Raw genomic sequence first — 12,348 nt, 5'->3', positions numbered from 1 at the left:
CTGTCACTGCTACCCATCAGATTAGACCCCTATCTGCCCCTAGGGCACCCAATCACCCGCCCACACCCTCAGAATGCCCTCAGACCCAAGCCCTGATCACCTCACCAGTGCATTGCTTGCATCTATTCCCCCTCTAATTACACCTTGAGACACCCATCAATCAGCTCCTGTCACCACATGTCACCCCCTAGCACACCTACCCATGAGATTAGGCCCTAATTTGCCCCGTGTGGGCTCCTGATCACTCGGCCAAACCCTCAGATCCCCCTCAGACCCCCTTCCGATCACCTCCCCACTGCATTGATTGCATCTATTTCCCCTCTAACCACCCCCTGAGACACCCATCAATCACCTCCTGTCACCTCCCTAGCACTCCTATCCATCAGATCAGGCCCAATACAACCTGTCATTTAAGAGGCTACCCAGCTTATGACTGGTTCCACAAAATTCGCCCCCTCATAGACTACCTGTCATCAAAATTTGCAGATGCTTATACCCCTGAACAGTCATTTTGAGACATTTGGTTTCCAGACTACTCACGATTTTGGGCCCGTAAAAGTGCCAGGGCAGTATAGGAACCCCACAAGTGACCCCATTTTAGAAAAAAGAGACCCCAAGGTATTCTGTTAGGTGTATGACGAGTTGATAGAAGATTTTATTTTTGTCAAAAGTTAGCGGAAATTGATTTTTATTGTTTTTTTCACAAAGTGTCCTTTTTCACTAACTTGTGACAAAAAATAAAATCTTCTATGAACTTACCATACACCTAACGGAATACCTTGGGGTGTCTTCTTTCTAAAATGGGGTCACTTGTGGGGTTCCTATACCACCCTGGCATTTTAGGGGCCCTAAACCGTGAGGAGTAGTCTAGAAAACAAATGCCTCAAAATTGTCATTTACAGAGATATTTTTCCCACCCAGCATGGGTATGTGTAAAAATACACCACAAAACACATTATACTACTTCTCCTGAGTACGGCAGTACCACATGTGTGGCACTTTTTTGCACCCTAAGTGTGCTAAGGGGCCCAAAGTCCAATGAGTACCTTTAGGATTTCACAGGTCATTTTGCGACCTTTGATTTCAAGACTACTCTTCACGGTTTAGGGCCCCTAAAATGCCAGGGCAGTATAGGAACCCCACAAATGACCCCATTTTAGAAAGAAGACACACAAAGGTATTCCGTTAGGAGTATGGTGAGTTCAGAGAAAATTTTATTTTTTGTCACAAGTTAGCAGAAAATGACACTTTGTGAAAAAAAAAAAACAGTTAAAATCAATTTCCGCTAACGTGTGACAAAAAAAAAATCTTCTATGAACTCACCATACTCCTAACGGAATACCTTGGGTGTCTTCTTTCTAAAATGGGGTCATTTGTGGGGTTCCTATACTGCCCTGGCATTTTAGGGGCCCTAAACCGTGAGGAGTAGTCTTGAAACCAGATGTCGCAAAATGACCTGTGAAATCCTAAAGGTACTCATGGGACTTTGGGCCCCTTAGCGCAGTTAGGGTGCAAAAAAGTGCCACACATGTGGTATCGCCGTACTCAGGAGAAGTAGTATAATGTGTTTTGGGGTGTATTTTTACACATACCCATGCTGAGTGGGAGAAATATCTCTGTAAATGGACAATTGTGTGTAAAAAAAAAATCAAAAAATTGTCATTTACAGAGATATTTCTCCCACCTAGCATGGGTATGTGTAAAAATACACCCCAAAACACATTATACTACTTCTCCTGAGTACGGCAATACCACATGTGTGGCACTTTTTTGCAGCCTAACTGCGCTAAGGGGCCCAAAGTCTAATGAGCACCTTTAGGCTTTACAGGGGTGCTTACAATTAGGCACCCCCCAAAATGCCTGGACAGTAAACACACCCCGCAAATGACCCCATTTTGGAAAGGAGACACTTCAAGGTATTCAGAGAGGAGCATAATGAGTCCGTGGCAGGTTTAATTTTTTTTTTTTTGTCGCAAGTTAGAAGAAATGGAAACCTTTTTTTTTGTCACAAAGTGTCATTTTCCGCTTACTTGTGACAAAAAATAAAATCTTCTATGAACTCACCATGCCTCTCAGTGAATACTTTGGGATGTCTTTTTTCCAAAATGGGGTCATTTGGGGGGTATTTATACTATCCTGGAATTTTAGCACCTCATGAAACATGACAGGTGGTCAGAAAAGTCAGAGATGCTTCAAAATGGAAAAATTCACTTTTGGCACCATAGATTGTAAACGCTATAACTTTTACCCAAACCAATAAATATACACTGAATGGATTTTTTTTTATCAAAGACATGTAGCACAATAAATTTGGACAAAAATGTATATAGAAATTTCACTTTATTTAAAAAATGTCAGCACAGAAAGTAAAAAAAATCATTTTTTTGACAAAATTCCTGTCTTTTTTGATGAATATAATAAAAACTAAAACTCGCAGCAGCAATCAAATAGCACCAAAAGAAAGCTGTATTAGTAGCAAGAAAAGGAGGTAAATGTCATTTAGGTGGTAGGTTGTATGACTGAGCAATAAACCGTGAAAGCTGCAGTGGTCTGAATGGAGAAAAAGGCTCTGGTCCTTAAAGAGTAACTGTCAGACAAAAACAAGTAATTTTGATCTATGTTCCCCTGTGTTAAACAGTGTGGAAGGAAGCCAAATATCAATACTGAAGTTAAAAACTCTCTTACTTTATTGTGGGCTGAATAGCAGCCTTCCTTATCTCCAGGCTGTTTAGGAGGACGCATCAGACTGTAAAAGCCGCAGTCAGCCTGCAAAGCAGTATGGGAAGGTCTTACTTCCTCTCTACTGCCCTCCCTGCACCACCCCTTCATTTCCCTATCCAGCCCTGCTGCAGCCTCATTGGCTGGTCCCTCTCTCCTTCCCTCCCCATCCAGACACCCCGAGTGACAGCTGCACAAACCCCCCCCCCCACCCCGCGAGTGACACCCGCAATCGGCGGCATCCCCCCCCCCCCCCCCCGCGACTGACACCCGCGATCGGCGGCACCCCCACCCCCCCACCCCCGCCCCCCGCGAGTGGCACCCGCGATCGGCGGCAAAATCCCCCCCCCCCGCGAGTGACACCCGCGATCGGTGGCACCCTCCCCCGCGAGTGGCACCCGCGATCGGCGGCACCCCCCCCCCCGCTAGTGACACCCGCGATCGCCGGCTCCCCCCGCGAGTGACACCCGCGGTCAGCGGCACCCCCCCCAAACGACCGTCATCGCAATCGCTCGCAAAACGACCGACATCGCAAGCAAAACAACCGATATCGCAAGCAAAACGACCGACATCGCAATCGCAAGCAAAACGACTGACTTCGCAATCGCAAGCAAAACGACTGATATCGCAAGCAAAACGACCGACATCGCAAGCTAAACGACTGACTTTGCAATCGCAAGCAAAACAACCGACATCGCAATCGCAAGCAAAACGATCGACATCGCAATCGCAAGCAAAACGACCGACATCGCAATCGCAAGCAAAACGACTGACTTTGCAATCGCAAACAAAACGACCAACATTGCAATCGCAAGCAAAACGGCTGACATCGCAAGCAAAACGACCAACATCGCAATCGCTCGCAAAACGCCTGACATCGCAAGCAAAACGACCGACATCGCAACCGCCCGCAAATTAAATGACATCGCAATCATCCGCAACCCCCCCCCACGACTGGCAACGCAATCGCTCGCACAGCTCCCCCCACCCCAACTGACAGCGAGATCGCACGCAACCCAGACATGATCGCTCCCCGCTGAGTGCCTAATACACACGATGCGTTTTCCCGCTCGATCCGCGGGTCGATTAGATTATTTCCAACATGCTCGATTCGGATTTCGATCGTTCCTGCCGTCGATTTGGCATAATTAACATGTTGGAAATAATCGAATCGATCCCGATTGACCCTCGGATCGAGCAGGAAAACACATCTTGTGTACCGAGCATAAGACCAGAGACTGGTAGGAGTGTCTGAGGGCTGGGACTTGGGAGGGCTAATGTATAATTAATCAGGAAGCAGGGTAAGGGAGGATATGACATCACAATTGGCTTCAGACAAGACAGACAAACATGGAACCTGCCATGAGCTGTCAGGAGCATCATTCTCTGCATATACTATATAAAAATTCTGTGAAATCCAAACGTGGACAGTGAAATGCATATGTAATGTAAGTACAGCCAGTATTTAGCTACTGATATATGTGTTTTTTGTCTCTGAGACCCTATACCTAACAGCTCCTCTTTAAAGAGACACTGAAGCGGAAAAAAAAATATGATATAGTGAATTGGTTGTGTACTATGAATAATTACTAGAAGATTAGCAGCAAAGAAAATATTCTCATACTTTTATTTTCAGGTATATAGTGTTTTTTCTAACATCGCATCATTCTATAATATGTGAAGATTACACAACACTCAGCATTCAAAATGAGTCTTTCAGAGCAGTCTGTGAAGTAATGACCTCTCCTCTAGCGGAGGAAAAGTAAATAGTCCAGAAACAGTTGAGATAATAAAAGTCAGATAACAGCCCTCTCCACTACTAACTTAACTAACTTACTAAAGAGCTTAATGGCTTGTTTGCATAGAGATAACAACTGGAGTTTCTCAACTCTTCCTGTACTGGAAACAATTACACTATTGGAGCCAATATTTAATTTGGAAATAAAAGTGCGTTTTTTGCGTCCATCACTAATTACAAGCCCATAATTTAAAAAGTAACCATAATATACCCTCTTGCCATACATAGTAAAAAAAGGTCAGTGCCTAAGGTAACTATTTATGTATTTTTTTAAATATATATATTCGCCAACTGCGCCAAAGTGTCCCCAATCTGGGGAATCTCACCAGATTGGGGACACTTTGGCGCAGTTGGTGAGCTTAAAGGGACCCTGAGCACTGCCAGAAATTAAAAGATTACACTTACCTGGGGCTTTTTCCAGCCCACCATAGGTGTCGAGGTCCCCCAGCGTCCTCCTGGCTCCTCTCTGTATGTCTCCACCGACCCCCGTTACCGGCGACACCGGGGCCAGGTGTTGGGCCGGCTCTTCCTGGTTCCTGATGTTGGCCGCTTCACGTCATCACGGCAGCTGGCGTGACAGGTCTGCACATGCGACGTTTTCCGCGCATGCGCAGACCCCGTTACCGGCGACACCGGGGCCGGGTGTTGGGCCGGCTCTTCCTGGTTCCTGACGTTGGCCGCTTCACGTCATCACGGCAGCTGGCGTGACAGGTCTGCACATGCGACGTTTTCCGCGCATGTGCAGACCTGTCGTGCTGGCCGCCGTGATGACGCGAAGCGGCCGGCATGATGACGACAAACGTCAGGAACCAGGAAGAACCAGCCCGACACCCGGCCTGGGTGTAGCTGGTATCGGGGGCCGGCAGAGGCATACGGAGAGGAGCCAGGAGGACGCCGGGGGACCTCGCCGCCTACGGTGGGCTGGAAAAAGCCCCAGGTAAGTGTAATCTTTTAATTTCTGCCACTGCTCAGGGTGCCTTTAAGTGCGTTGCAGAGTAACCAAGAGCCCTTGTCACTGTTTTCCTGTTGTGTGCTGCAGCCCTCTGTATTTATATATTTCTTATGGAGACTGGGGATCTCCAGTGCTGCGTGCATGCTTTGCATAGCCTTGGCTTATATTATTTTCCCCTGAGAGCGTGCATAACCACGCCCACCTCTAGCACATTTAAGGATTAAAGTGAGTAGAGCCTTCCCCCCGATCCACAAGACCACTCTCCCACTCTAATATCTTTTACCACACTCACTGAACAGTGTCTTTCCTCACTACTCTCCAAAGCTCATCTCACTACCTGTGCCCTGGACCCCATTCCCTCCCATCTAATCCCCCAGCTTTCCTCCTCCCTTAATCCCGCTCTAACAACTCTATTCAATCTTTCTATCTCCACTGGCACTTTTCCTTCCTATTCCAAGCTAGTATCACACCACTTATCAAAAAACCCTATCTTGATCCAGCTTCTCTATCCAATTACCGGCCTGTCTCGCTCCTCCCCTTTGCTTCTAAACTGCTGGAACGTCACATCCATTCAGAATTGTCTGCCTTTCTCTCTACCAACTCCTTACTTGACCCCTTTCAATCTGGATTCCGCACACATCATTCCACCGAAACTGTCCTAACGAAAGTTGCTAATGACCTACTGGTAGCTAAATCCAAAGGCCAGTTCTCCATTCTAATACTCCTTGACCTTTCCTCTGCCTATGACATGGTTGATCATGCTCTGCTTCTGCAGACACTGTCATCTTTAGGAATCAAGGGACAAGCACATTCCTGGATCTCCTCTTATCTCTCTGGACGCTCTTACACTGTGTCCTTCTCTAACACCAATTCCTCCTCACGCCCGCTGTCTGTTGGTGTTCCTCAAGGCTCTGTTCTTGTGCCACTTCTTTTCTCAGTCTACACTCATGGCCTGGGACAACTAATTAACTCTTTTGGCTTCCAGTATCACCTCTATGCGGATGACACCCAAATCTATCTCTCAGCTCCTGATCTGTCATCACTACTATCTAGAGTCCCCGACAGTCTACTGTGAGAGATCGCGGAAAAGCCGCCGCATGTATTGGCAGTAAGGCGGCTGTTTCCGCATCCAACATGGCGGTTTGCACGCGGCAACATGTGTCTGGTGTGGCTGGGTCTGTTAGTTCACACAGATGGATGGAGAGCTACGCGCGCGCGCGCCAGAAGTCAGGACCTTTATACCAGCAGCAGAGGTATCAGCTGATCCGGACGATCAGCTGATTCCTGCTGGACTCCTGATTGGCTGAGTGGCTCGGGCGGGGCAGCAGAGTCCTGCAACTATATATACAGCTTGCTTGTCAGTTGCTGGTTGTCTGCCATTGCGAACACTTACGTGGAAGCATTCAGACCATAGTCAGATCCTACAGTGTGTTTGAACCAGGAGGACCTGGGAATTCACACTGAGCCAGATTACTTCTGTTTACATTTGTGTTATTCTCCAGACTAGTTCCGGGGTGCTGAGACCACGGACCTCGCACCCAAGACTAGGGAACTGTATTATCATTTGTTATACTCCAGACTAGTTCCAGGGTGCTGAGACCACGGACCTCGCACCCAAGACTAGGGAACTGTATTATCATTTGTGTTATACTCCAGACTAGTTCAAGGGTGCTGAGACCACGGACCTCGCACCCAAGAGTAGGGAACTGTATTATCATTTGTGTTATTCTCCAGACTAGTTCCAGGGTGCTGAGACCACGGACCTCGCACCCAAGACTAGGGAACTGTATTATCATTTGTGTTATACTCCAGACTAGTTCCAGGGTGCTGAGACCACGGACCTCGCACCCAAGACTATGGAACTGTATTATCATTTGTGTTATTCTCCAGACTAGTTCCAGGGTGCTGAGACCACGGACCTCGCACCCAAGACTAGGGAACTGTATTATCATTTGTGTTATACTCCAGACTAGTTCCAGGGTGCTGAGACCACGGACCTCGCACCCAAGACTAGGGAACTGTATTATCATTTGTGTTATTCTCCAGACTAGTTCCAGGGTGCTGAGACCACGGACCTCGCACCCAAGACTAGGGAACTGTATTATCATTTGTGTTATACTCCAGACTAGTTCCAGGGTGCTGAGACCACGGACCTCGCACCCAAGACTAGGGAACTGTATTATCATTTGTGTTATTCTCCAGACTAGTTCCAGGGTGCTGAGACCACGGACCTCGCACCTAAGACTAGGGAACTGTATTATCATTTGTGTTATACTCCAGACTAGTTCCAGGGTGCTGACACCACGGACCTCACACCCAAGACTAGGGAACTGTATTATCATTTGTGTTATTCTCCAGACCTGCTTGTGACGCCCATCTTCCAGGGGTCACTAGCCACCGGGTCTTCTTGCTACTCAGCCTGGGACTCCGCCCCCTTGGATGTCTCAGGCTGCTGCAAGATCTCTGCACTTCCAAAGGGAGGTATTTCTCATACTACCAAGAACCACCTGCTCCTCGGGTGGTCCTCACTCAAAGTTATTACTGTTGCACCAAACACTCACACTATATAGGTGTCCAGAGGTTAGCAATATATCTGTATTATCGGTGATTCTGCAGATCATCAATAATCGGGTATATATCTGCATTCTTGGTGATACTGCAGATCACCAATAATCAGATTCTCTCTGCATGCTGACACCGATCGTTACATCTACGTGCCGTTTCTGCATTTATGTCCTCCCGCTTCCTCAAACTCAACATGAGTAAAACGGAAATTGGGATTTTTCCACCATCGCTATCTACACCCCCACCAATTGCAACCATAATGGTAGACAACACCCCAATAACCTCAACCACTAAGGCCCGCTGCTTGGGGGTTATACTCGACTCAGAGCTCTCCTTTAAACCTCACATTGCCTAATTAACCACCACCTGCTATTTCCAGCTCAAAAATATATTCCGTATCTGTCCCTTCCTCACACAAGAGGCCACCAAGATGCTTGTACATGCCCTAATCGTCTCCCGCCTAGACTACTGCAACACCCTGCTCTGTGGCCTACCACAAAAAAGGTTAGCACCTCTCCAATCCCTTCTAAATTCAGCGGCCCGCCTCATTCACCTCTCCACACGCTCTTCCGATGCAGCCCCACTGTGCCGTTCTCTCCACTGGTTACCTATTACCCAGAGGATCCAGTTCAAACTCCTGACTCTAACATACAAAGCCCTCCATGAGTTGTGCCCTCCATACATCTCATCACTAATCTCAAGATATTGTCCCTCCCGCAACCTCCGCTCCTCCCAAGAAATTCTCCTGGCCTCTAAGCTGATTACCTCGTCTCATGCTCGCATCCAAGACTTTACACGAGAATCATCTCTTATCTGGAACTCTCTTCCACAGCCTGTACGTCATGCTCCAAACCTGGACATTTTCAAACGCACTCTTAAAGAGACTCCGTAACAAAAATTTCATTCTGTTTTTTATCATCCTACAAGTTCCAAAAGCTATTCTAATGTGTTCTGGCTTACTGCAGCACTTTCTGCTATCACAGTCTCTGTAATAAATCAATGTATCTTTCCCCTGTCAGACTTGTCAGCCTGTGTCTGGAAGGCTGCCAAGTTCTTCAGTGTTGTGGTTCTGCTATGAATTTCCCCTTCCAGGCCCCTCTATGCACACTGCCTGTGTATTATTTAGATTAGAGCAGCTTCTCTCTTCTCTCTTATCTTTTACAAGCTGGATAAATCGTCCTCTGAGCTGGCTGGGCTTTCACATACTGAAGAATTACAGACAAGGGCAAAGCTGTTTGCAGGAGAAAAAAAAGCAGCCTGAAACTTCAGTGCATGAGAACTGCAGGGAGAAAGAAACACACAAATGATCTCTTGAGATTCAAAAGGAAGGCTGTATACAGCCTGCTTGTGTATGGTTGTATTTTCTATGTGTGGACATACAGTACATCAACCTACTTCCTGTTTTGGTGGCCATTTTGTTTGTTTATAAACAAACTTTTTAAAACTGTTTTTAACCACTTTTAATGCGGCGAGAAGCGGCGAAATTGTGACAGAGGGTAATAGAAGATGTCCCCTAACGCACTGGTATGTTTACTTTTGTGCGATTTTAACAATACAGATTCTCTTTAAAACACACCTTTTCAGACAAGCTTATAACATTCTATAGCCCTTATTTACTTATTTGACACAATGTAATCAGAGGCAAAGGGTCACTGCCTCATCCATCCTCCACCCCCTTACCTAATGTGTCCCCTACTACCCACTAGATTGTAAGCTCGTAAGGGAAGGGTCCTCCTCCTAATGTTTACTTTTGTCACAATATTTGTGCTGCTTGGAACTCTGCTTTACAATTTGTTAGTATATCTATGTTCCCCTTGTCGTCTTATTGTGCTTTGTAAAGCGCTGCGGAATATGTTGGCGCTATATAAATAAAAAATAAGAAGAAGAAGAAGGTGAGGTGTTTTTAATTTCCCTTTTCTCATTTAGTTGACTCTTGGGCTTTTGAAATGGTTCCCACTAGAAAGCTGATAAAAACTAGCATTTTTGCATGGTTAGAGTAGGACTCACTAGATTGGGGACCCTTTGGCGCAGTTGGTGAGCTTAAGCATGTTAGAGTGTAACCAAGAGCCCCTGTCACTGTTTTCCTGTTGTGTGCTGCAGCCTCTCTGTATTTATATATTTCTTATGGAGACTGGGGATATCCAGTGCTGCGTGCATGCTTTGCATAGAATTGCATAGAATTTGGTTTGTGCTGCTTATCCCTCAAAAGTTTTACTTGGGTTACTATTGGAGAGTGTGGGAGGTAAGGGGTTAATTTTAAATTTAAATGTAGGTATTTTTACACACACAAAAAATGTGTGTAGGTGTAATTTTACTATTTGGCTACAAGATGTCCTGTGCGTATTAGTATGTGCTTAACTTTCCTGTGCGTATTAGTATACAAACAGGAAGTAATGCGTGGACGTGTAAGTATCGCTTTTTGTGAATGACCGCGGTGTCTCATGGATGCCAGTGATCATTGACACAGGGACTTAGTTCCCATTCATTGATCTCCCATCTAATGATCGGTGGCAAGAATGAGTGCAGGAGCGGAGCAATTAGAGAGGGCGGCTTCTAGAAAATGTACACAGTATGATGCAGAGCAGAGGAAGGGTTCATAGAAAAAAAATGGTGTCTGCTCTCTCACCATTGTTCTAATGACTGCATGTGGACAGCCAGATAAGGTGTTAGGCCCAGTGCACACCAAAAACCTCTAGCAGATCTGCAAAACGCTAGAGGATTTTGAAACAGATTTCAGAGCGACTCTAGGCATGTTTTCTAAACATGCCTAGCATTTTTTGGAGTGTTTTTGTGTAGCACATTACAAATATTGTTACAGTAAAGCTGTTACTGAACAGCTTCTGTAACAAAAACGCCTGGAAAACCGCTCTGATCTAGTGATTTTTCAGAGCGGTTTTCCACTTTCCTATACTTTAACATTGAGGCAGAAAAGCCTCAAAAATCGAAAAAATGCTGTAGTCCCCGAGTTTGTGTTTGTGGAAAAAATGCCCCGCTCTGGTGTGCACCATCCCATTCACTTTCATTAGCCAAGCGGTTTTCCCCCTGCAAGCGTTTCAAAAAGCGCTCCAGAACCGCTCTGGTGTGCACCATCCCATTGACAAAGATTGAGAAGTCTTTGACTGTCCCTAGACTCACCACTCAGTCAGCTCTCAGGAGACCTTCCTTATCTGACTGAAGAGATGGTGAGCCCACCCTGCACTCCTCAGGTGACAGCATGCTGATAGCAGAGTGATAGTGCCCTGCCAGATGCACATTCAAATCCCAAAAAGCTTTACTTGCATAACCAAATACATTTAGCATTGTCATGGGAGTGGTTGTGAGATTATAAGGAAGGGTATATGGGGTTGGGGTATACATCTCTGGACAAATAATAGTAAGCAGACCACACCACAGGAGGAGAGTAGGGGGGCAGCCTGACTAACTATTTTAAACTAAGAAAGTACAACTGCAGACATTCAGGAGTTTGTAATCAGTATGCGCTAGTGATGATGATCAGGTAATTACGATTACGGACATTTTCACAATTTCACCTATACGTAATTATGATTTGTACATTTGATTTTGTATAGTCATTCGTAATTTCACATAAAATTTTGCATAATTTCATGCTGACTTTGGCAGTGAATAGCAAAGCCCCCATACATGCTATTGACACCAAAATTGCTAGTTAAAGAACTGAACTCAAAAAAAGTCACTAAATTGATCCACATCCCTTGAAATTAATAATTAGATGCAAAACACTTGTGAAGGGCAATAGAAATGTATATATATTTGTGCAATACAACTTTGAGTACAAGGGATTTTTTGAGAATGGCAGGCTCCATTTTGCAGCTCTCACTCCATGGGAGGTGCAGAATCTGATTCTGTGGGCGGTGTTACAGTAGGAGTGACAGTTGTGTTACAGTAGAAGGACATGCCCATACACGCCCACAGAACGAGATTTACAGCCCAGTATCATGAGGTCATCATCAGTTGCCCTGTTACAGGAAACTGACAGCTGTGGCTTCTGCTGCTGCACTGTACTGGCACATGACTGGAAAGGTAAAGTACTATTATTTTTTCTCTAATTATTCTACCCGCAGTGTGAGATCTTGGGCTGCTGTCCTGTAATCCTGCAGCTCTCCCCATTCTATCCTGTCCAGCAGAGGTAGGGGGGTAACACTCATGGTGGGTACAATTCAAAAAAATAATTTTTCAAAAAGACCTTGTAGTTTTTGAGAAAATCAATTTTAAAAATGCAAAGAAAAATGGTTTTTCAATTAGATTAAAGTTTTAATCTAACTAGATAACTAGATTCTGATGTAGATGGCCGACA

This window comes from Hyperolius riggenbachi, chromosome 7 (genome assembly GCF_040937935.1).
Source record: "Hyperolius riggenbachi isolate aHypRig1 chromosome 7, aHypRig1.pri, whole genome shotgun sequence".
In the NCBI taxonomy this organism is placed as follows: Eukaryota; Metazoa; Chordata; class Amphibia; order Anura; family Hyperoliidae; genus Hyperolius; species Hyperolius riggenbachi.
Note: the sequence above shows the minus strand (reverse complement) of the source record.